The sequence below is a fragment of the Panicum virgatum genome, chromosome 6N, assembly GCF_016808335.1.
Source record: "Panicum virgatum strain AP13 chromosome 6N, P.virgatum_v5, whole genome shotgun sequence".
NCBI lineage: Eukaryota > Viridiplantae > Streptophyta > Magnoliopsida > Poales > Poaceae > Panicum > Panicum virgatum.
In genome coordinates, this window is record NC_053150.1 from 13,629,469 (window position 1) to 13,652,951 (window position 23,483).

The following is a 23,483-nucleotide window of genomic DNA, read 5'->3' on the forward strand; positions in this document are numbered from 1 at the left end:
TATGTTCTTTTAAAGCCTTTCTTTTGTTCTGGTGTATTGTTCTTAGATGTATCTTGTTGTTTGCTTTGTATGTTTGCCCATGATTGATTCGAGTAGAAGGATCGTTGTTTGAAGATTGAAAATCAGGAATCCCAAGTGAGCAAGAGCTGAAGAGCAGTGAAGAGCAGTAGGAGTAGCTTTTCGTTGGTGAAAGGCAAGTGACCCTAACCATACTTCTATCTATGTTTTATTTACAAGATGATATGATTTAATTGGAATATGGAGAACCACCCAAGAAAACCGTACAACCACAATACTATATGGCTCTGGTCTTGGCTAAGTAATTAGATGAACTATATGTTGTGTTGGGGTTGTTTTGCTTGGTGGTTATGAGTTCGTGTTGTGGAGCGGGTGAAGGAAGCTGTGTCTTCTGAGGGACCGCAAAGGCAGGGACCAACACATACATATAGGGATTCTTCGGAAAGGCCTCGTAGCGTCCCTATGCAATCACACCTCGGAAGTGTGGTATTGTGCCTAGCTAGCACATTGCGTGGTTGGGTTCAAAGTTCTTCGGAACTTTTACGCGAATTGTGGTGAAAGTGTACAACCTCTGCAGAGTTAAAACTAACCGGTTAGCCATGCTCACGGTCAAGAGCGGCTTGGACCCTCACATGATTAATAAACTTAAAGATGGATATAAATCACATTCTGGTTATTTCTTGTGGCCTTGCTGAGTACCAACCATAAATGTACTCACCCTTGCTTACTGCTGCTCAGAAGGGAAAATTGCTGAGAAGTATTTTGAAGATGATGCTGAGTTCTAGGCGTACGCAACCCCCAGTTGATTACCTGTGATGTTTGAAGCCTTCGTTTCCAGGATAAGCTGTATAACTCTGATAGTCTTTTATTTGTTTTAGTTCTCTTTTTCGTGATACTGTTACTGATTATTCACTTATAATGTCTCTATATGTATAAAACTTGATCCTGGCATACATATAGTTATGCATTCGGTTTTGTTCTTAAAACCGGGTGTGACAATGATCATTTGTCTAATGTGGTCAAGCATTTCCACAATCTGAAGGTGCTTAATTTTTGACACCCAACTATTAAAACATTCAGAGAGATTGTTATTGATGTAATCTACCTTGCAGTCTTCACTGAATTTGCTTCTACTCCACACAATAGATGGTTTTCGTCCAACCATTCAACGGCACTAGGATCCTTCTCTTTTATTTTCCCCATGAAATAGTTGAACTTTGAAACTATGAAGCTCTTGGCAGCACACCACATATTTTTTCCATAAAGATCACCACTAAAATTTTTCTTCATATTCTTCCACAAGTGCCCCATACATTCTCTATGCTCTACTTCGGGATACACATCTTCCACAGCCAATTCTATTTCTTTTCACGGAAAAGAAAGAAGCGAACTGAAACTACATAACCATGCCAGTGGCAAGTGGGTAATTTTTTGACCAAAAGCCAATGAAAGTAGGGGGAGAAGGTTCTTTTGATTTTTACTAGGGTGAAAACTGCTTTTGGGCCCTTTGGTTTATCTTTTGTTTTTTTGAGCCAAAAGCCACATCCAAAAGCCCAACCAAAGGACCCTTAGAGTCTAAGAACTCTTGTAGGGCGAGAGCTGGATGCCTGGATCCATCATTTGTCTGTTGATTCAAGGCCTGGATATTCCTTTATCTAGAAAAATAGCCTTCAATTTCATGGAAGATATTATGGGAAATAGCCTTCATATCTTTAACCGAGCTTGTATTATATTTCTTGTTACTCAGGCTGCAAGCAGTTACGGTTTTGTGAAATGGCTATAAATTGCAGAATCTTTTTATTAGTATGGTCCAACTATATAGTTACACCTTTATGATTCCGACTGATAATAGCATAAAAAATTGAAAACTCAAATCCTTAACCATGCGCCAAGCAACCCACAGAGGCCACAGATATATCAATGAGGAAGTTGGTGGACACCGATGGAGGCAGAAGATGATCCTGCGCAGCAACAGCTCGGAGCCCCTCCGATGAGCTTGCATGTCCCACCTTGGTGGCCCGTGACGAAGCACGACGCCTCGCACTGATTCACCTCGCAGTGCGGAACTTGGCCGCAAAGATCTGCTGACACAGTCGCAGCGAGGAGAGCCATCAGCAGTGGAACGGCGAGGAAGACAACGAGTGCCTTCTTGGAGCACGCCATGAGGATACCTAACCTCTTTGTTTGTGGAAACTAATGGCTACTTGGTTTCTTCTTCTGCGAGGCTACTTGGCTCCTTTGTTTTGCCAAGCTAGTGTTTGTTGCTTTTATAGACGGGAGCCGCAAGCAAGCTATTCTGGCACATTTCTTTTGGTACATTTTTTTTCATTAATTATTTTTTTTACCTCCATATCTTTCTGGGTATGCATTTATTAATTGGTCGCATGAGTTGGCAGCTAATACAAAAGATAAAGAACCCCATTTTTCTAGTTCAGATTTCGTCAATCTTGAAAATTGATCGTAGTGCTTGGCCGATAGATTTATAGTTCATCTCCAAGATTTATCTGGAGTACCGATTTCATATGTGCAGGAGTCACGTTCACAATATAGATACAAATATACAATAATAATATATCTATTTACACACTTATTCCCTAAATTCATTCTTCTTTTTAAGTGTGTAAATAATCTAATATAAAATATTATTTATTTAATTATCAATAAATAGTATATGTGGCCTAAGATAACAAACCCGAAAGCTTGGCACCTTGCAGATCAAATAAATCTGCGCCATTGTCATAGTCACACCTCAGGAGACTTTTTCTTTTTAGGCAGAGATTCATGCGTCTACCAGCTGTCTTATTTATGTATATTTTTCTGTTAGAAATGCATTAACTGGTTGCTATATATTATTCCTCAATTAGTTACATTAGTTGGCTGCTAATATATCATATCAAATTTGATTTGGTTCTCATAATAAATATTGATCATAATAACTTGCACTTTTAAACTTCCCCAGGAATATTTCTTCGGAATCCCAATTTTATATGGTCCAATCACCATTGATGCATTCAGATGGTGATACAATATGTTTTACAGAGTTATACCAAAATATGTTTACCCTGAAAACCATTCTAATACATCCGTTGCTACACAGGCACTTCTTTTATTCTTTTTTCCGTTATACCTTTCCACCCTCCCCCCACCTACTCTTTGCATTTTCTTTCTTTTTTTTCTTCAAACCCTGTAGATACAACATGTTTTTCTTTTTCTTTCTCTTTTTGCTTATTTTCCTTTTCTAGCTATTTTAACCAGTTTGTAATTATATTTTTTTATTTTGTATCATCCTCTTTGTTTTTTTAACTAGGTATTAGCACCATATATTTGAATGAATTGTTTGCCATTTGAAATTATTTGTCAGTATTGAAGAATGATCCGTACTTAGTGTATACCAATTTGCCCGGATTTAAGAATAATATGCTAGTAATGTAGATGCATTTGTTGTACATGTAAACCAATTTGTTCGTGTGTGAAACTATTTTGTTCACTTTGTAGAATAGTTTGTTTGTGGTATTAAATTATTGGCTTTGTAGACTTTTTTTTCACTTTGTAGATAAGTAAGAAATTTTTTTGGCAACATGGACATGATTGAGAGTTTTTTCCCCTTTGTAGACTCATTTGTTCATGATGCTAAATTATTTGTTTGTTTTGTAGAGTATTGTTCAATGTTACGAACTCGTTTGTTCCTGAGTGGACTTTTTGTTCACTTTGAATAATACTTTGCTCATATTTGTAGTTTATCATTCATAAGTGTGTTACATTGGGCGGTCCACTGTCCACATCATCATAACGAAACCTCTCCCTCCATCCCATTTGATCCCTTTACCCACACGACCTGTTCAGCGGTTTTTAGGAATAGTCACAGCAGAGATGGTGGCATCCAAACCGCGTCAGTGGAGAAGGGCACCCATGTGTTCGAAATTGTCGAGTACGGTCTTAGGAAGGGAATTGGGTAATTTCACCGTCAAGGCTTTCAATTCACTACTACAGCAGACCCTATCACCGCCGAGTCAATAGGCGTCACCGCCGGTTCGCGGCGTCGGCGGCGGGGCTGTAGACCTTACCTAAGGCAATCAAACCCGAGCACCCCGAGCGCTGCTGCCTGCATTAGTAAGCTGGTATCGGAGTCGGGCGCCGCCGAGGCCTCCGTGTCGCCACCATAACCGGGCCTGCCGACGGTCTCGATCTCGCGATAGTGCAGGATGATTGATGGCGACCAGAGCTCTATGACGGGAGCTCGGTGGACGCGCCAGCGGAGGCGGCGGCACTGGAACAGCTTCCGAAACAACATTACCAGCGCAACATTGGAGCATTTCTAAGAGATCAACTAAATTAGATGGGATAGGTAAAAATAGATAAACTTCCAAAAAACAGAATCCCACGGCTCGCTAACGTGCTCGTCATCCAACCCCGCTCGGTCGGCATCTTTGCCAAGGAACTCCTCCTCGCCATCCCCTCCTCCCGCGCGCCCGTGCCTCCTTCCCGCACCTTGCTCGCCCTACCACGCCCCGCTCCACTCTGCCCTGCGCCGCCGTTGCGCTGCCGTGAAGCTGACGCCGCCACGCCGACCAAGTCTTCAGAGCCAGGGCTCGATTCGCGCCGCCGTATCACCATTGCCCTCGCCGGAGCGCCGATTCGCGCCCCTGCATCGCCATTGGAATGGCTCCATGTTGCTGGTCGAGGACTCGAAGCGGTTGATCCCGTCGAACTCTGGCGCGAACTGTGCCTTCCTCTCTGTTGCAGCCGCCCGCTGCTCCGTGGCCTTCCCCTTCTGCTGATTCGACGCCAGCTCCACCTGCCACTGCTGCTGGCTACCGGTGTTGGAGGTCAGTGGCGTAGCTAGCATTTTTGCATGGGGTATGCCAAACCAAAATTTTGTATGCAAACCGGTAAAATCCATTTAGCAATTCGGTAAAATTTCATAAAAATAATCCAATAATTCGGTACACAACTACTAAATGACATGGAACTTCATTCGTCGGTAACTATTGAATTGCCTATCTAACATGACAGTGGTCAGGTGCTTTAGCCTAAGAGAGGGAGGGGTGAATTAGGCAACTCAAAACCTTAACCTATGGCTCCAACTAGTTTGCACAAAACTTAAACTAAAACGTGCTATCCAAATGTGCAACTACGGTTCTTCTAGTGTGAAACTCCCATCCAAAAAGAGTTTAGCAACCTATAGCCAATCCTATTAAGATACTACTCTATGAAAGTAAAGGCATAAAGATTGCAATAAGTAAATACGAAATTTTAAAGGAGGGATGAGAGGAAGCAAACTCTTTGACACGTGGATTTATTCCGTGGTTCGGTTAGCCACAGAGGCACACCTATATCCACGTTGTTGAAGCACTCACAAAGAGTATCGCTTCACGGCAATCAAGTCTCTTCCGTGAACACAATCACGATCACCTTGATCCCTCTTTCCACTAAGGAGCTTCACCAAGAAGGGTGGGGGTCTCCACGTCCCCCCGCACAAAGTTGTCGACGCCGCTCCACACCAAGTCGGAGGATCGTTGGCGTTGCCAACGAGCCAACAAGGCTCCAAGGGGTCGGCACACCGAGATCTTCTTTTAGTTCACTATAGAACCAGCTCACAAGGCACAACACCTTGTTATCTTACTCACTAAAGAGCTAACCTAGCACTAACACTCTTAAAGATGTGCTAAGTACTAAAGATATGATCACTAAGCTCTTTGATGGCTTGGAGATGTTCTTGGATGTGTGTGGGACTTCTAGCAACTCCAACAAACTCCAAATGGCCGGGGGATGGCATATATATAGGCCACCAAGTTTAACTAGTCGTTTGGAGCTGTTACCCTTTTTCTGCGTAGGGCATCGGTTGAATCGATGGGCCACCGTCAGTTCAACCGGTCACTCACAGCTTCAAACTAGCCGTTGGCCTACTGACTGCTGACGTGGTGGCCACCGGTTAAACCGATGCCTTGGTGTCGGTTCAACCGGTCTTCATATTTTCTTCTCAGCTCTTCTGCTTCTGACGTGGCAATGCACCGACGCCTTGCACGGATGACCACCAGTTTAACCGGTGTTGAAGAGTTGGCTTCTGTGCCCTTATCATGCTCTCTGGTCAATAGTATGGTGCTTGCACCGATGCCTCAGCTTGGCACCATCGGTTCAACCGGTGCCTCTTAGCTTCCTTCACTCGGCTGAACTCCTGTGCTCCCTAATGCACCGACGCCCTAGCATCGTTTCATCCGATGCCCATCGGTTACACCGATGGCATAGCGTCAGTTCTTTCGGTGCAACTATTTTCTACAAGCTTTGTCCAAATCTTTGCTTTTTCACTACGTTTGAGTGTCTCAGCGGTGGATTGGATGTCTTGGAGATGGTTTGGACATCATCCATGGGACTTAATAAATCCTACAAATATGATCTCACAAATTTGTTGGTCCCATTGATTATGTTGTCACACAATCACCAGAATCACAAACAATGGCCTAATAGGGCCATGTTCCTTACATAACAGTGGAGCGAAGCATAACATTGAGCTGGAAATTTGTGTCATTTGTGTCAGTTCTTGGCTCACTTGTTGGTTTCCTAGATCTATTGTTCTTGTGTTTTTCCTAAGTCTGCATAATACATGAGTGAGTAAACGATCAATGCAATACAATTGTAATTTCTACTGTATACATCTACAACCTACATCAATTGAACTAAATCATGCTAAAATCTAGCAACAAAACTAGCTAACAAATTAGGTTGCATTAAAGAAAAGTTAGTGTTAGAGAGTTAGAAAACTTGAGGAGAGAATGAAGAAGAAAATGCTCTCACCAGGTCTAGAGGTGGGAGGCGGCCTGGTGCTTGGCGGGAGCTAGGAACTGAGGTGGCATGGCAAGTTAGGATGTCAAACAAGTCTTACCAAAAGATCATTATGGTGGGTCTACATCCTCTTTCGTCAAATCTTTGACCTAGCAAGTGGAACCTCCGTGAGGAGTATATTGGGTCTAATCTTAGTGATGAAGAGTTTTATTTCTTTCAACTTTTATTATAGTATAATAGGCAATTATGCCCGTATGTTACTATGGAAAAAGTTGGTATAAGTATCGGACACGTACTGTGCGTTAATTTGTAGGAATCTACGTGTTCGAGTCGTGAATGGAGGGATGGTTCGACACACACATACGGGGTGGACTAAGACCCACATGTCAATGACACGACCAAATCAAAAATTTAGGTTGAAATCTTAGTCATTTTTAAAATATATATAGATATATAAAAATATAGATAGATAGATTTGTTTGTTGGGCTAGACTAGGTTATGTCGGACCATATCCGCGCATACCACTAGCTACGCCTATGTTGGGGGTCCTCCACGACAGGCGGGTGGAGAACACGCTCACTGAGATGTCTGCCGGGATCGAGAAGGCCCGGATCTTGTCTATGATCGCAGGAAGCTAGCAGCAACTCGATCTTGAGCTTCTGGAGTTCGATAAGATCAACTGCTTCGAGTCCGTGGCGGCGGTGGTGCAACATGACACATGACGAGCACGGAGGCCACGGCGAAGAGGGGAATCCGGGGAGGATAAAAGAACAGAAGGAAGGGGATGATGCGTGGGACCCACATGCCAGTGTGTGTGGAGGGGACAATTGAATAAGCAGTTGGCATTTGGAGAATGAAAAAAAAGAGTATGTTGGTTTCTCCATCATTAGAAGGCCCTTTATTTTTTACATGGTCGAAAAACCTCAAATTTAACTAGAAAGATAACTATTTTCTTGGAGTTGGTCTTGGAGGCACGTGGTGAACAATAGCAGGTCGGTCTCCCAGGCGTGGCAGCGCTGGTCAGCCGTGGTGGTTGCGGTGCTGTGACGACCGCGGCCGCGGCGGCCCGAGTGCTCAAGGATGTAGCGGCTTCTGGGCAGCGCTCAGGAAGAGAGGAGGCATTGCGGTGAAGGCGACGGTAGTCAACGGAGAAGACGAGGAGTGAATGAAGGAGTACTGGAAATAGCAAGGAAGTTTCGTGGAAGCCACCAAACAGGGTATGAACGAAAGAGGGCTGCAGGCCGGCTGGACGAAGCTAAATTTCGAACAGGGTAAATGATGCCCTGTTTGTTTTCCCTACGCTACTCACGCTACAAAAAGAATCTTTCATGCATAAAGTACTAAATAAAGTTTATTTACAAAATATTTTCACGGATAGGTGTAACTTTGCGCGACGAATCTAATGGCATTAATTAATCAATGATTGGCTACAGTGATGCTATAGTAACCATCCTCTAATTGTGCGGTCCAAAGCCTCATTAGATTCGTCTCGCGAAGTAGCGCAGGAGTTGTGGAGTTAATTTTGTAAACTGTCTTTATTTAGTACCTTTAGTTATTGGTCAAAATTTGTGCTACTTTAGCAAACCAAACGGGGCCGACATTTCTAACGACGTTGATGCCTCACCGTGCCCTATGTTATATGCGACCCTTGTGGCTTAAATTAGCCAGTCAGGATTGTGCTTCTGCGGTAGCATTTTGCCCTGCTGTTCTTCCTGCATGCTTCCCACAACAATTCCCTCACTCATCCTCCTCCTCACGCTCATAAGCACCAGATGGTCCCTAACCGGTGGTGTGAGACAAAGACAGGACTCCCATGGCTGCATCTCCGCCGAGAGGGCCGCCTTGCTCTCCTTCAAGAAGGGCATCAAATCTGACCTCACCAACCGCCTCGCTTCATGGCACGGCCGAGATTGCTGCCGGTAGAGAGGCGTCAGGTGCAGCAACAAGACTGGCCACGCCCTCAAGTTTGACCTTCGCAATCAGAATCCAGACATCAACTCCGTTTATGGATGTGACGATGAAAACGCTCTGTTCGGTGAGTTGAGTCTCTCTCTGCTTTCCCTTGAGCAACTAGAGCACATGGACCTAAGCAGGAACTGCTTGACAGAGGATCAAGGACCAGTACCTTTGTTCCTGGGCTCCATGAGGAGTTTGAGGTATCTCAACCTCTCTGGCATACCGTTTAGCGGTGAAGTGCCTCCTCAGCTTGGTAAGCTATCTAAGTTGCAGTATCTTGATCTCGGCTCCCAAGATCTTGGTTCCCAGTTGTACTCAACAGACATCACCTGGATAAAAGATTTACCACTACAATTCCTTGGCATGAGCAGTGTAAATCTTTCACAGATATCTGCCTGGTCCCATGTGCTAAATAGTATTCCTTCTCTAAGGGTCATTGATCTTTAGTTCTGCTTTCTTGGCAGCGCAAACCAATCACTTCCATATCTGAATCTCACAAAACTCTACAAGCTTGATCTATCTGGGAATAGTTTTGACCATGAAATTGCATCATGTTGGTTTTGGAAGGTGACAAGGCTGAAGTACCTCAAACTTGGATACCACAGGCTGTTTGGCCAATTTCATGACGCTCTAGAAAACATGACATCTCTGCAATTACTTGATTTGTCGTTCGGTGTTAACCATGGACTGGTGATGGAAGGGAACTTTAAGAACCTTTGCAGTTTGGAAATCCTAGACCTCACTGATAATGGAATGAATGGCGACATAACAGTGTTGATGGATATCCTGTCCCAATGGGGATGGGAGATACTGAAGGAGCTTCATCTCTACTCGAATAATTTCACTGGAACCCTGCCAAGTTTCATAGGGCGCTTCACCAGAATGATTGTGCTTGACATCTCCAATAATAACATCACTGGAATTATCCCACCAGAGCTTAGTAATTGTACATGTTTAACAACACTAGATCTCTCAAATAACCAGCTTAGCGGAATTGTCCCGACTGGAATTGGTGCTTTTACAAATTTGACTTTGTTGGACCTTAGCAGGAACAACTTCAGTGGTGTCATCAGTGAAGAGCATTTTTCAGGTCTCATAAATTTGAAAAAGTTAGACCTATCCTCAAACAGTTTGGAGCTTGTAGTGGATACCGACTGGATTCCTCCCTTCAGCCTGAAGGTTGCACTTTTGGCATCTTGCCAAATGGGCCATCTGTTCCCTGCTTGGCTTCAGTGGCAACTAGAAATTACTAAACTTGACTTTTCAAGCACAAGTCTAATGGACAAGATTCCTGACTGGTTCTGGGATACATTTTCACACACTATATATATGGACATCTCTGATAACCAATTAAGTGGAAGTTTGCCAGCACATCTAATTGACATGGCCTTTGTAGAGTTAAACATGAGTTCTAACCTACTTACTAGACCAATACCACCACTACCGAGAAATATCACTGTTTTGGACATGTCTACAAATTCATTTTCAGGAACACTACCATCAAAGTTTGTGTCACACCCGTTTTTAAGAACAAAACCGAATACATAACTATATGTATGCCAAGATCAAGTTTCATACATATAGGGACATTATAAGTGAATAATCAGTAACAGTATCACAAAAAAGAGAACTAAAACAGTTAAAAGACAACTATCAGAGTTATTCAGCTTATCCTGGAAACGAAGACTGCAAATTTCATAGGCAATCGACTGGGGGTTGCGTACACCTAGAACTCAGCAACATCTTCAATAGACTTCACCACAACTTTCTCCTTCTGAGCAGCAGTAAGTAAGGGTGAGTACACTTATGGTTGGTACTCAGCAAGGCCACAAGAAATAACCAGAAAATGATTTAAATCCATCTTTAATTTAATTAATCATGTGAGGGTCCAAGCCGCTCTTGACCGTGAGAACGGCTGATATATCAATTTTACACTCTGCAGAGGTTGTACACTTTCACCACAATTCGTGTAAAAGTTTCGAAGAACTTTGAACCCAACCACGCATATGTGCTGATCAGGCACAATACCACACTTCCGAGGTGTGATTGCATAGGGACGCTACGAAGCTTTTCTAAAGAATCACTATATGTACGCATTGGTCCCTTGCTTTCTGCGGTACCTCAGAAGACGAAGCTTCCATCACACACTCCTCAAAGCTCGATAACCCAAAATCCACAAATCAAACGCCCCAGGCACGACATATAGATCATCTAATTACTTAGCCAAGATCAGAGCCATATGGTATTGTGGTTGTACGGTTTTCTTGGGTGGTTCTCCTTGTTTCGATTAGATCATAATACTCTTGTAAATAAGCATAGATAGAAGTATGGTTAGGGTCACTTGCCTTTCTCCAACGAAAAGCTACTCTTACTGCTCTTCAGCTTTTGCTCACTTGGAACTCTTGATCTTCAATCATCAAACAGTGATCCATCTACTCGGAGTAATCAACGAGCAACCATACAAAGCAAACAAGTACAACTAAGAACATTACACCAAAACAAAAGAAATGCTTTAAAAGATAGGGCTCGTTGCTACAGGATAGGGCTAAACAAGTACAACTAAGAACGCACTAAAGGATAGGGCTCGTTGCTACAGTTACGAGAGCGCAAGAAACACGGAAAACGGAGCTAAAACGGCGATTCTATGGGATAAACGGTGCTTTAGGGATCTAGTCGCAATTAACTATGGACACAAAGGGCTAGCAAAAAGTATTTGCTAGGCACATTAAAGTGTGCTCACAAAGGATAACAAGGTGATAAAGCAATTGCACACGTCACAAGTATCACGTGAGCGCAAGAATCGATAAAAATGGAGCTAAAACGAAGAAGTTGTGGCTAAAACAAGATTCTAGGGACTTATTTGTAAGAGAACAGAGTTTCCAGGGGCTAGATCTGGAGGAACCGGGGACTAGAACATAATTAAACCCTAAACTCGGGGGCTAGTGTGAAAATCTACAGGCTAAGGACGGTGGGTTCGATTTTAGAAAAGCTCAGGGGCTAAAATAGAAATAAAAGGACTTAAACCTAATTACTTTTGAACTATGCTGGACTGCGGTTTTTTTCTATAAAAGAGAGGGTCTCTTTTGCAAAGTCGCATAGGGTTGACCAGTAATGTCTAGGTTTGACTCTGGATAGATCTAATCGTGGTCGTTCGATTGAGACCTGACGGCCGGGAAGAGTTGGGGCGGAGCTGGCGGCGGCGCAAGGCGCCAGCGGCGAGGCGTGTGTGGCGGCGAACTGCCGGACTAGGCCGGATCAGCCGTCCGGGGCTCGATTTCGACTGGGAGCAAGGGCACGACACGGCAAAGCCATCTAGGGCAGCAGCGCGGGCTAGCATGGCCGGAGCAGAGCTCGCGGCGGCACATGGCGGACAACGGCGACGGCGAGCGCTCCCGGGCGAGATAGCGCGAGAGGATGGGGGGGAAAAGGTCCTGCGGCTTCACTACCTTGAGGCGGAACTGCGAGGCGGCTCGAGGTCGTCGGGGATGCGGTGGAACGGCGGCGCGGCGGAGAGCTCCGAGCTCGGGCGGAGCTTCAACAATGGCGGTTAGGGTTTGCGCGTGAAGGGGTGACGGCTTCGGCTTGATAGGGTTCCAGGGGGGTGCGGGTCCCTGCTTATATAGGGGCGGCGTCCCCCTTGACATGCGGGCCAAGGGCGCGGGCGGCGCGGCACCCGGGCGGCATCCGGATTCGGGTGTCCCGGTCGGATACGGGAGGAGGAAAAAGGAAGGCCTGATGGGCGGCCCCGCCTGTCAGTGGGAGAGGGAGAAAGGAAAGGGGCGCCGGGCCGGAGTGGGCTGGGAGAGTGGTTTTGGGCCGGGGTGGAGAGCTTGGGCCGCGGGAAAGGAGTGGGCCGGAGGGGGAAGAAAGGAAAAGAAATGGGAGAGGGAGATAGAGTGGGCTGGGCTCAAAAGGGATAGGGTAAAGGGGATAGGTTTTGCATTTTTTTTTGAAAAGAACAACACATTCAAATTAAATTTGAATTCAGGAATCTAAACTCAAACTCACTTTGAACAACAAGAAATAAAAAATAATGCATTGCGGCATGAATGCAAACAAACCAAACAACCTCATTTAATTTAGAAAAACAACCAATCTATTTTCTTTTATACTAAATTCCCTGTAAAGAAAATAAGTGTTGGATAAATTTTTAAAATTACAAGAAAATTGTTTTTTAGTTTTAATTTTAATCACATTCTGAAATCCAAAAAATTCAGGGTGTGAAAGAACTACCCCCTTAAAAGGAATCTCGTCCCGAGATTCACAAAGCTAGCAAGATATAGAGGTTAAGTTGGGTAGCTTCCAACACATATTAACTTTCTTCTCGGTCATTTCCTCTTACAATACTCTGCAGACATGCTTCTTTATTCTCCACAACTCACATCAACCCTTAATGGATACTCAGTCTAACTCCTACTTTAATCATCCATTCCTTCATTGGCTTTGTTGGCCCTTCTCTTGGCTTGCTTTACCAATTTGTTTCTTGGGTTGCTTGCTTCTTTTAGACTGAATTTTTTTTGAAAGAGATACTCCAATCCTCGAGGTTTATAGTCTGAGTACTGTCTTCATCTTGGGCGACTTCTTCTAGGACTGGATCTTGGGTGGATAATTTCCTCTTGATGAACAAATGATAACGTTGTCCTGCTTCTTGAAAACATAGACGACCATAATACTCACAACATTGGCACTTTTCTAAAGTCTTGCTAATCTCTTGTTGTTCTTCTATCGGTGGCTTTGGTGCTTCATAGTTCCTCTGGACATGCAAACACTGCTTATGTACTCAAATCAAATTGGTGGAAGCATTCCAGAATCTTTGTGCAAATTGAGTTTCTTAGTTGACCTAGATTTGTCAAGTAATCTTTTGTTGGGCGAAATTCCTCCATGTTTTGGTCAATCCATAGAATTCCTCCTAAGCAATAACAGTTTGTCAGGAGAATTCCCAGCATTTTTGCAGAAGTGTACAAGCCTTAGTTTCTTGGACTTTGCATGGAATAACTTCTCTGGAAGGTTACCTGAGTGGATTGGGGAACTTACTAGCATACAGTTGCTTCGACTAAGTCACAATACATTTTCCGGAAGTATTCCAACCAAAATCACGAATCTTCGATATCTTCAATACTTGGATCTATCAAGCAACAGGTTATCCGGTGTTATGCCTTCGTATTTATCAAACCTGACAGCAATGACACTCAAGGGCTCCAGGTTTTTGTCTGGTTCAGCCGTGACCTTATCAGATGGAGATGGAAACAATGTTGCAGGAGTAACCATAGCTAGTCAGTTTGGACAAATCGTGCCAATTATTACCAAAGGGCAACAGCTCGAGTATGGTAGCACACTGGCATATTTTGTGAGCATTGATTTATCAGCCAACTCATTGACAGGTGAAATTCCCTCGGACATCACTTCCCTTGATGTTTAATAAATTTGAATCTTTCATCAAACAACCTGCATGGAAAAATTCCTATCAAAATCGGGGCCATGCGGTCATTAGAATCGCTCGACCTCTCTTGGAACAATCTGTTTGGTGAAATACCATCAAGCATGTCAAATTTGACTTCCCTTAGCTACTTCAACTTGTCGTACAACAATTTGTATGGAAGGATACCCTCAGGACGGCAACTCGATACCATCAACGTGGATAACCCAACACTTATGTACATCAGCAACAATGGACTTTGTGGGACTCCCCTTCCAAATAACTGTTCAGGAAATAATTCACTCATAGATGGTTATCACAATAGCAGCAAGCACAAACTTGAACTGATGTCCTTCAATATTGGTCTTATATTGGGATTTGTGGTTGGGCTCTGGATGGCATTTTGTGCGCTGTTGTTCATGAAGACATGGAGAATTACCTATTATCGGCTCGTTGACAATCTCTGTAATGGAGTCTATGTGTTTGTGGTTGTAAAGTGGGCAAGCTTGACTAGGAGTGCAGCTGCAGAATAAATAAATAGCTTGACTACACTACTACAAAACACAACATTAGTCCCGGTTGGCAACTACCTTTTATCCCGGTTTTACAACCGGGATTCCGTATCCGGGACAAATGTGCTCAACCCTTTTGTCCCGGTAGGAATAGACCCGGGACAAATGTAATTTTTAGGAAACAAAAAAAAATCAGCCAGGTCGGCTCGTCTGCGCACGCAAGCAGCTTCTCCCCATTTCTAATTATTTCTCCAAAATAGCAATCACAAAATCAATTACAATCACAAATAAATCTTCCACAAAATCAATCACAACTACAAAAGATTCATTCACAAATCAATTCCAATCATATATATACATATTTGAAAAAAAAAGAAAAAAAACTAAAGCATGGCCGCGCGGCCGGGGCTAGCTGGCCGCCGGCCGCGCCCGCGCCCGCGCCCGCGGAGCCTGGCCGCGCTTCCCGCCGGAGCCGGCCAGATCCGGCCACGTCGGGGCTAGGCCGAGCCGCGGCCGCGCCAGGGACGCGCCGAGCTCGCAGGGCACCCGCCCGCGCCGGTCATGGGCGGAGGCATCTCGCCGTCCCCGCCTGCCGAGCCTGGCCGCGCCTCCCGCCGGAGCCAGCCAGATCCGGCCGCACCGAAGCCAGGCCGAGCCGCGCCGGGGCCACGCCGAGCTCGCCGGGCACCCGCCCGCGCCGGCCATGGGCGGAGGTGTCTCGCCGGCCCCGCCTACGCCGGTGCCCAGCGGCGGCTCACTGGCCCGCACCCCGCGCGGCGGCTCGCCGGCCCCACTGGCGGAGGCGGCGGCGCCCGCGAAAGCTAAGGGAGGGAGGGGATCGGAGGAAGCCCAAGAGCCATGACCGGCGGTGGAGAGATCTTGAGGGAGAAAGAAAGAGATAGATGAGAGAGAGCACGGAGCTGTGGAGATAAATAATTGATGGAGACGGCTTTTGTCCCGGGTGGATACTTTACCCGGGACTAAAAATTCCCCTTTAGTCCCGGGTGAAGTCATCAATCGGGACTAAAATATTTGGTCCCGGCTGGTGACTCCACCCGAGATTAAAGATGACCCTTTAGTCCCGGGTGAAGTCATCAACCGGGATAAAATGTCTTTTTTTATCTCCCACCGGCCCTAGACTTTAGAACCGGGACTAAAGACATTATTGGTCCCGGTTTCAACTACAGCCGGGATAAATATGTAGGATCAAAGCCCTGTTTTGTAGTAGTGCTAGTAACTAAGTTGAGTTCAGCAAGCTTATCCTGAACTTATGTAGCGCATAGTACAGAAAGAACTTATTTATCTATCCCTCCCCAAAAGCACCGATCGAATTTCGCAATGGCCACCAACAAAATTCACCCCCACCACCCCGCTGAGAATGGTGGAACATTGAGTACCAAGGCATTCGTACCCAGGAAAGACACCACATTGAAATTCAACGTATACGATCAAATCTTAGGACCCTCAACGCAGATTAACGGTTCCGGATCTCCCGGCTTCAACGCGAGCGCCCGCCGCCTCCCTTTGCCGCAACCCACCCGAAACGATCAGGGTTCGAATCCCCCAGGCGCCTCCTTCCTTTTCCCGTTCCCCCCCTCTCTTCTGCTTTTCCCGAAACTCACGCGCGCCTCCTCCTCCCGCCGAGGTCTGCTGTACGCGGGCGACTCGGGAACCCTAGCCGCCGCCCCCCACCGACGCCTCCGCCCGCCGCGACGCCGCCCGAGCAGGCCACCAGAAGCCCGTGCGGCCCACAAGGAGGGCGGCGGCGGAGCCCCTTTCCCCTTCCTCCGGCGGATTCAGGAAGCCATGGCCGTCATTTCCGTCCGAGGCAAACCGCCAGCGCGGGCTGCGCTCCACGGCGGCGGAGCCTGAGGGGCCACGGATCCGGCTTGGCGCCGGCCAGATCCAGTGGTTGTGTGGCCAGGGCGTGCGCGTGGGCGTTGAGGTGCCCGGCGGCCCGGCGCGGCGTCGGCGCGCCAGCGGTGCCGCGTGTGGATAGGGAGATCGAGACGGCGCGGCAGCGGTGGCGCGGCGGAGACGGGATGAGGCTGTGTCCCATCCGGACCTGGGGCGCGGCGGCCGCACTAGCAGGGCTGAGGCGGCAGAGATGGCAGGGCTGCTGCGCGGGGATGTGGAGGGGCTGCCCTGGCGTTGGGGCAGTGCTCGCGGCTGTCGCGGCGGCTCGAACACCGTGGCCGCCTTGGGCGGCGCCGTGATGTGGGGCAGGAGGCGCACGCCTGTGCCCAACAGGAGGCATTGCGCTATGTGGGGGCGGCGGCGGCGAGCGGGTACTCAAGCGGCCAGGCGATGGCGCGCTGATGTGCTGCAGTGGAGCGATGGTGTGGAGAGGTTGTGCCTGCAATGTCTCTTGTGAGCCCATCTGTCCTTTTATTTGTTCGTGCTTTAACTTAGCTTGCTTCTGGTTTGCAGCTATGTTGAGGCTGTGCGTGCGTGCTTAGGTCTGCTGGCAAGCGAAGCGGATCACTCTTGAGGATGCTCAGGCTGAGGTACTTGTCACTGCAATTTTCCGCACAACTCATTATGTTTTGTTCATTCATTCTTGATGGTTATTTCATTCAGAATATCTTGACAGAATCCCTTTCAATTCCAGGATCTTTAGGTGGCAAGATTATTGTCCACGACGTCGCAGCTCAACTATAAGATGCATAAACAGGTTAATGCTCTAGATCTTTCAATACTTGACCTTTAGTCAAGTTCTTGTTTATTTATTACAGCTGATTGTTAGTGGATACATTAATGAGAATCAATAACAAAACTCTAGAGAGAAAATTTAGGAACTTTTGTTAGAATAAAAAAAATAAGAGCATGGATATTCATAGGTTGTATGACAAATATATTTACACAGGGGCATATGTAAATGGTGGTCCGAAGGTGGACTTGGCTTTTCAGACAATTCTTATTTCCGCCATTCCTTGATACCTGATGTTCATTTATAGATGTGGCATGTGCTGATAGTGGAATTAAATTACTAGCATTGTTTTTACCTATTTGTAAATGTGAATGGTAGGCCTACATATTCAGTTCCGTAGCATCATGTGTTTATGATATAGATAACTGGGTCTTGTGTTATTTTGTGATTTGAGATACTATTATTTGTCATACAACCTGATGTGTTAATTGAGTTATTGTACTACCACAGAGATGGAAATTGTACTCATTAAGGTGATCCTGTAGCTTGATTTTACATAACAAAGCTTAATTCATGTCATGCTTCAGGTGGTTTATTTTCTGTGCTTCAGGTGGCTATGACACCGAAGATAAGTGTTAGAGTATATTAGGCAACTCTAGATATGGTAGTTTAGGATTGATGTAATCCCGTGATAGCCTGCCTTATCTCTAGGGGAGGTGCTTTGCCGTCCAAGACTTGTACTCCTATATATACCGCCCAAGGGGCTCATTGCAATACAATCGACCACATTATACGCATCCTACCTTTCCTACATGGCATCAGACGCCTAGGTTTTAGATCCTAACATAGCCGCCGCCGCTTCCGCTGCCGTCGCGCCGCCCCCGATGATATCGATCTCCGCCGGGGGCTGTGCCCTCCTAGGATGCACCGCGGATCCCTCTGATCTGCGCCGCCGTCATCGTCCACAAGCAGCAGGAGGGCTGTCCTCTACTGTCGTCGTGGCTGCGTCACTCGTCGGCATCACCATGGCCCCGCCTTGGGCCGCCGCCGCCTCTGCGTCGTCGTCCCCGGCCCCGCTCACGGCTTCCCCGCCCCTTCCGCGCCTCAGGCCAGCCCCCCTCCCAGCGCTGCTGCTGCCACACGACAGCGCGCGTGCGCGGCTGCCGAGGGGGAGGAGCCCCTCGCAGTGCCGCCGCACGGCCTGCGCACCGCGCGCGGCTGGAGGGGAGGAGCCAAGACCGCGCCGTCGGGCGGATGGGCCGCAGCATCACCGGTCGACGTCGCTGTCGGGCCGCCGCGTTGTGGGCTCCGCCCCACCGCCCTTCCCTCGCCGGCTACCTCCCCTGCGCCATCGGCCGCCGCCCTTCCTCCCCCAGGGCCGCCTCTGCTTCTCGAGAAGACGCGGCTGCGGGGGCGGATCTTGGCCTGACGATCGGAGGAGAGCCGCTCGGGTTTTCCAATCTCCTCTGTTTTCTCTGTCCCGTGTTGACCACGTGGGGAAGAGACAAGGAGAGAGGAATTCGCTACGGCACCCGAGATTGTACCCGGAGGTCACCCTGCTGCTACTGTGTGTTTTTCTTAGGTTTTTCCCGATTCGTTATCAGGTTTACATCGCCCCGCTGTTCGTCTGCGATCCATCATCGACCCTCCCGAAGGACGTGGTTGTTGCTGCGCCCTCCAGGTTGCAGCAACGATGTTCGTGATCAAGCCACCCTACTGGTGTCGTCGCCTTTTCAGGCGGTGGCGCCACTCGCCGCCGGTCTTCGTCAAGCAGGCGCTCGATCCACCTCCACGCCTCCAGCCGTTCTCGCGCGGACATCGCCGCCGATGTTCCTGAAGGAAGACGTCGTCGCCACCCCTGATCTGAGCGCGACACTTGCTGCAACCTGCGCCGTCGCCACCCCTATCCTAAGCGTGACCTAAGCCGCAAACCGCGCCGCCTACCTTCATCATCCGCCGCACCGTCCTGCTGCTGTCTTCGGCAAGAAGCTGCTGAGTTTGCGTACTCGAGCACCTCGACGACGCTTCGACCCGCGCCCCCTCCACGGCTTCGACCACGTCCACCTCGACTTCGGCTACTATGGCACTAAAGGGCTATCATCTGCATGAGTCTCCAGTCAAAGCTTTCGCACTGGCGTTCCGACTGCAGGGGGAATACATCTCCATTGTTCTCCAGTCTGACCGTTCGTGTTGCTACCGCTACGACTGTGGGGGGATGTTAGAGTATATTAGGCAACTCTAGATATGGTAGTTTATGATTGATGTAATCCCGTGATAGCCTGCCTTATCTCTAGGGGAGGTGCTTTACCCTCCAAGCCTTGTACTCCTATATATACCGCCCAAGGGGCTCATTGTAATACAATCGACCACATTATACGCATCCTACCTTTCCTACAATAAGGCTGCAAGGGCTTATGATCTTGCTGATCTGAAATACTGGGGCCCTGCTACTCACATCAATTTCCATGTAAGTGTCATGCAAAGGTTTCATGCAACAAAACGGGAGCCCTGATGTTTATTATTTAATAAGGTACAACATGCTTTCTTTGGAGGGTACAAAGCTATCAAGATGAGCTCGAGGAGATGAAAAGCATGACAAGGCAAGAATTTGTGGCACACTTGAGAAGGTTATTGCTTGCTATTTCGCCTACATTATATCATCGTTCTTCCCTGGTTTTGGAAGATTGAATGAATCACTTGCTTCCATCAATATTCTTATGCAAGTATTTTGGCTAATCATTTCTATTTGCAGAGATGAACCGATGCCCCACCGTCGGTCTATCCGACGCTACACAGAAAAGTTGGATAACGGTTCCTAACGGCTCTATTCACTTGGTGGCCTATATATATGGGTTCCCCCGGTCATTTGAATTTTGCTGGAGTTCAAGGACATCACACCCATACCCAAGAACATCTCCAAGCCATCCAAGAGCTTAGTGTTCATATCTTTAGTCCTTAGCACATTCTTGAGAGTGTTAGTGCTAGGTTAGCTCTTAGTGAGTGAGAAAGCAAGGCCTTGAGCCTTTGTGCCGTGGTTCTTTGTTGAACCAAGAAGATATCTTGGTGCGCTGGCCCCTTAGAGCTTGGTGGCTTGCCGGCACGTCATTGACCCTCTGACTTGGTGTGGAGTGGCGACGACAACCTTGTGCGGGAGATGTGGAGACCCCCATCCTTTGTGGAGAAGCTCCTTAGTGGAACCCAGGATCAAGGTGACCGAGGTTGAGTCCACGGAAGAGAGTTGATTTCCGAGAAGCGATACTCTTAGTGAGTGCTTCAACAACGTGGATGTAGGTGTGCCTTTGTGGCTAACCGAACCACGGGATAAACACCCGTGTCGAGAGTTTGCTTCCTCCTATCCCGCTCTTTAAGCTTCCGCATTTCATACTAGCAATTCTTGTTTGCCTTTACTTTCTGTTATCGCCATAAATTAACAGGGTTAATTTATTGGCCGAAAGCAAGATGGGCTTAATGCAGAAGATTAAGAAGGCTTGTAAATCGGCTCCTGCGTGAGCATTTGGGCCACATGGGCCATGTATCTTTAGATTTGATTCAAGATTAGAGATAGAGTCCGATCGGGACAAGATTAGTTTAGATTGTTTCCCAAGTCTCCGGACTATAAATATGTACCCTATGTTATTCATGAAAAAGAACATCATCACGTCTCGCAAACAACAACTCTCGGCGCATCGCCACCCCTAATCCTAAGGTTTCATCCAAGTAAGCGCCATGCTGCCCTGATTGCTTCTTGCGATCAGGGCAGTATTGTTCTTACTTTTACCTTGGTATTACTCGTACTGAAGCGTTTTTGATGGCGAGTAATGCTAGTTATCCTGATGTTCGTAGCATGACTTTTAGTAGATCTGTCGCGCTTTGTTGCTTATCATCTACGAATATCATGTTGTCTTTACACGATCATGTTATCATCTTATACTAGCTCTCGTTGCATAGAGTTAGGTGCGTAAAGACAACACCCTGCTTCTTTTATCTCTAGTAGATCTGATCTGTTATGGTTTGCTCTTATTCTTGAGAGTTGGCGTAATATCTGTTAGATTAGGCCTTGCAAACGAATTGGATGATCCGGTGGTATATTAAATGCTTTGCTCTAGTCTTAACAGGGAATTGATCCGGGAATCGGCTCTTGCTAGTTCTTAGGCCTCTGTTTTGATTATGGTTTAGTTATCTGTTATGTTCATTAGGCCCAGTCATGTGTAGGATGTTCCGATCTAACAGTGAAGCTTTTACCGTCGTGGATTAGATTAGTTAGATTTAATTAAAGCAGCTTTACAGTTATTTGCTTTATTTATCAATATCCGGATGCCAATAGATCCAATCTGACACCGGGACTCGATCGGCTCTTTAAAGCCGATGCAAGAGTCGTCCCGGGGAGCCGACCACGGCTCGGACTTATGTTTCCACGTGTTTGTGTATGCAGCCAGATCGTTACAAACACGTTCGCACCTTCCTGATCGAGTATAGGTCTGGTGGCACGCCCGACTTTCTACGGAATCTCCTGGCGCGTGACGGAATTGTGGGCCGTCGACGAGGGAGCAGTGCCTGCCAGCGCCCCGGCGACCTCTCGGCTCTTCGTGTTGCCTGTCGCTGCTCGCCGGTGGGTTTTGACCGACAACACATTCCGGCACGCCTGGTGGGACCTTCATCAACAACAACGCCCACCGCAGAGATGGCAGGAGATCAGGACCAAGCATCGGTTCTGCCGGTCACCAAACCTGTCACGTATGAAGAGCTGACTACAGAGCACAAGCAAAAATACGATGAGGTCAAAGCTCAGTTCGAATCCGATCTCATCGGCTCTTTTGAGAGGACCCGCAACCATGGCATCAGGTGGAAGGGGTTCTCACCAGAGGGCGCTCTCAACAACGTTGATCTGTCCGTGCCTTCAGAGGAGCGTACCAGGGCCCTACGTCAGGAGATGAACTACATGGTGGCTCATGCGCTTCATTGGCACTCAGAGAGCCTGGTGAACGAGCTCGAGCGCATGGCATATCGCGTTGTACAGGAGGTGATCAAGAACCAGTACTCCCCGTCGGGACCAGTCCTGGGGAGTCACAGGGGGGAAGCTGCACTGCAAACCAGGCCGCCAGTGTCCTCGCTCCCGGCAGCAGCACAACAGAGTTCGCCGATCTACGTCGTCCACAAGATCGGTGGTGACCCCGGAGAAGGCCAGTTCTTGACCGAGCCACCCAAGGAGATCCCGCACGGCTACACGTGCGCCTACATCCCTGACAGCGTCAATCCAACACGCTCGGTGCAGTTGGTAAACACAGGAGCTTCTGGAGCAGACGCGGAGAAACAAGCGTGGCTGGCAAAGTACGCTACTGGGCTGAGTGCTGAGCCATCGGCCCCAAGAGGTCTTAGTGTGGAGTAGGTCAGTGCAACACTGAGAGACCAGTTTGGCATCCTGCCCAAAAGAAAGGCGATCGGCTATTCCAACTCGTATCCGAGTGACTTTGACTTGATGCCATTGCCACCCAAGTATCGGCTCCTTGAGTTCATCAATTTCAACGGGTCAGAAGAAGCCAGCTCCATTGAGTATGTGAGCCGATACTTAACGCAGCTTGGGATGATTTCAGTATCGGATCCGCTGAGGGTCCGTTTCTTCGGCCAATCTCTTACGGGCCCGGCTTTTGGATGGTACGCATCATTGGCCCCAGATTCGATTCGAACTTAGAGGTAGCTGGAAGATCAGTTCCATACCCAGTATCACTCAGAGGCTGCTGAAGCTGGAATTGCCGACCTCGCCCAAGTCAGGCAGAAGCGAGGAGAGACTGTGTCAGAATACATACAACGCTTCAGAGAGGTCAAGAATCGATGCTACTCATCACGCATTACGGAGAAGGAAGCAGTCGATCTGGCAGTTCTGGGATTCGCTAAGCCGATCAAGGATACGGCTTTCCAGTTGGAGTTCACATCTCTGGCGCGCCTGGTGCAGAAGCTTACCGCATATGAGCTTTATCATCCTGAGCTGTACCAAGACAAGTTTAAGCGCCATGTGAACATGGCCCAGGCGGATGAATCTGATGACTCTATGTGGAGCAAGAAGTGGCCGTGGCAGAGTGGACTCGGGGGGCAAACCCTGTCCCGTGCAAGTGGGTCAAACAGCAGGGGCTTGTGAAGGGCTTTGACTTCGAC

General features: G+C 47.5%; 1 long non-coding RNA gene and 1 pseudogene across 1 annotated transcript; both read left to right on the forward strand.

The window, feature by feature from the left end:
• Window positions 1-8,484: 8,484 nt before the first annotated feature.
• Window positions 8,485-14,739, forward strand: LOC120679145 (annotated as a pseudogene).
• Window positions 14,740-19,729: 4,990 nt separating this feature from the next.
• LOC120679146 lies at window positions 19,730-20,599 on the forward strand. The gene is made up of 3 exons (XR_005677008.1): window positions 19,730-19,800; window positions 19,864-19,960; window positions 20,086-20,599. It is a non-coding gene; the product is annotated as an uncharacterized LOC120679146 (long non-coding RNA).
• Window positions 20,600-23,483: the final 2,884 nt, after the last annotated feature.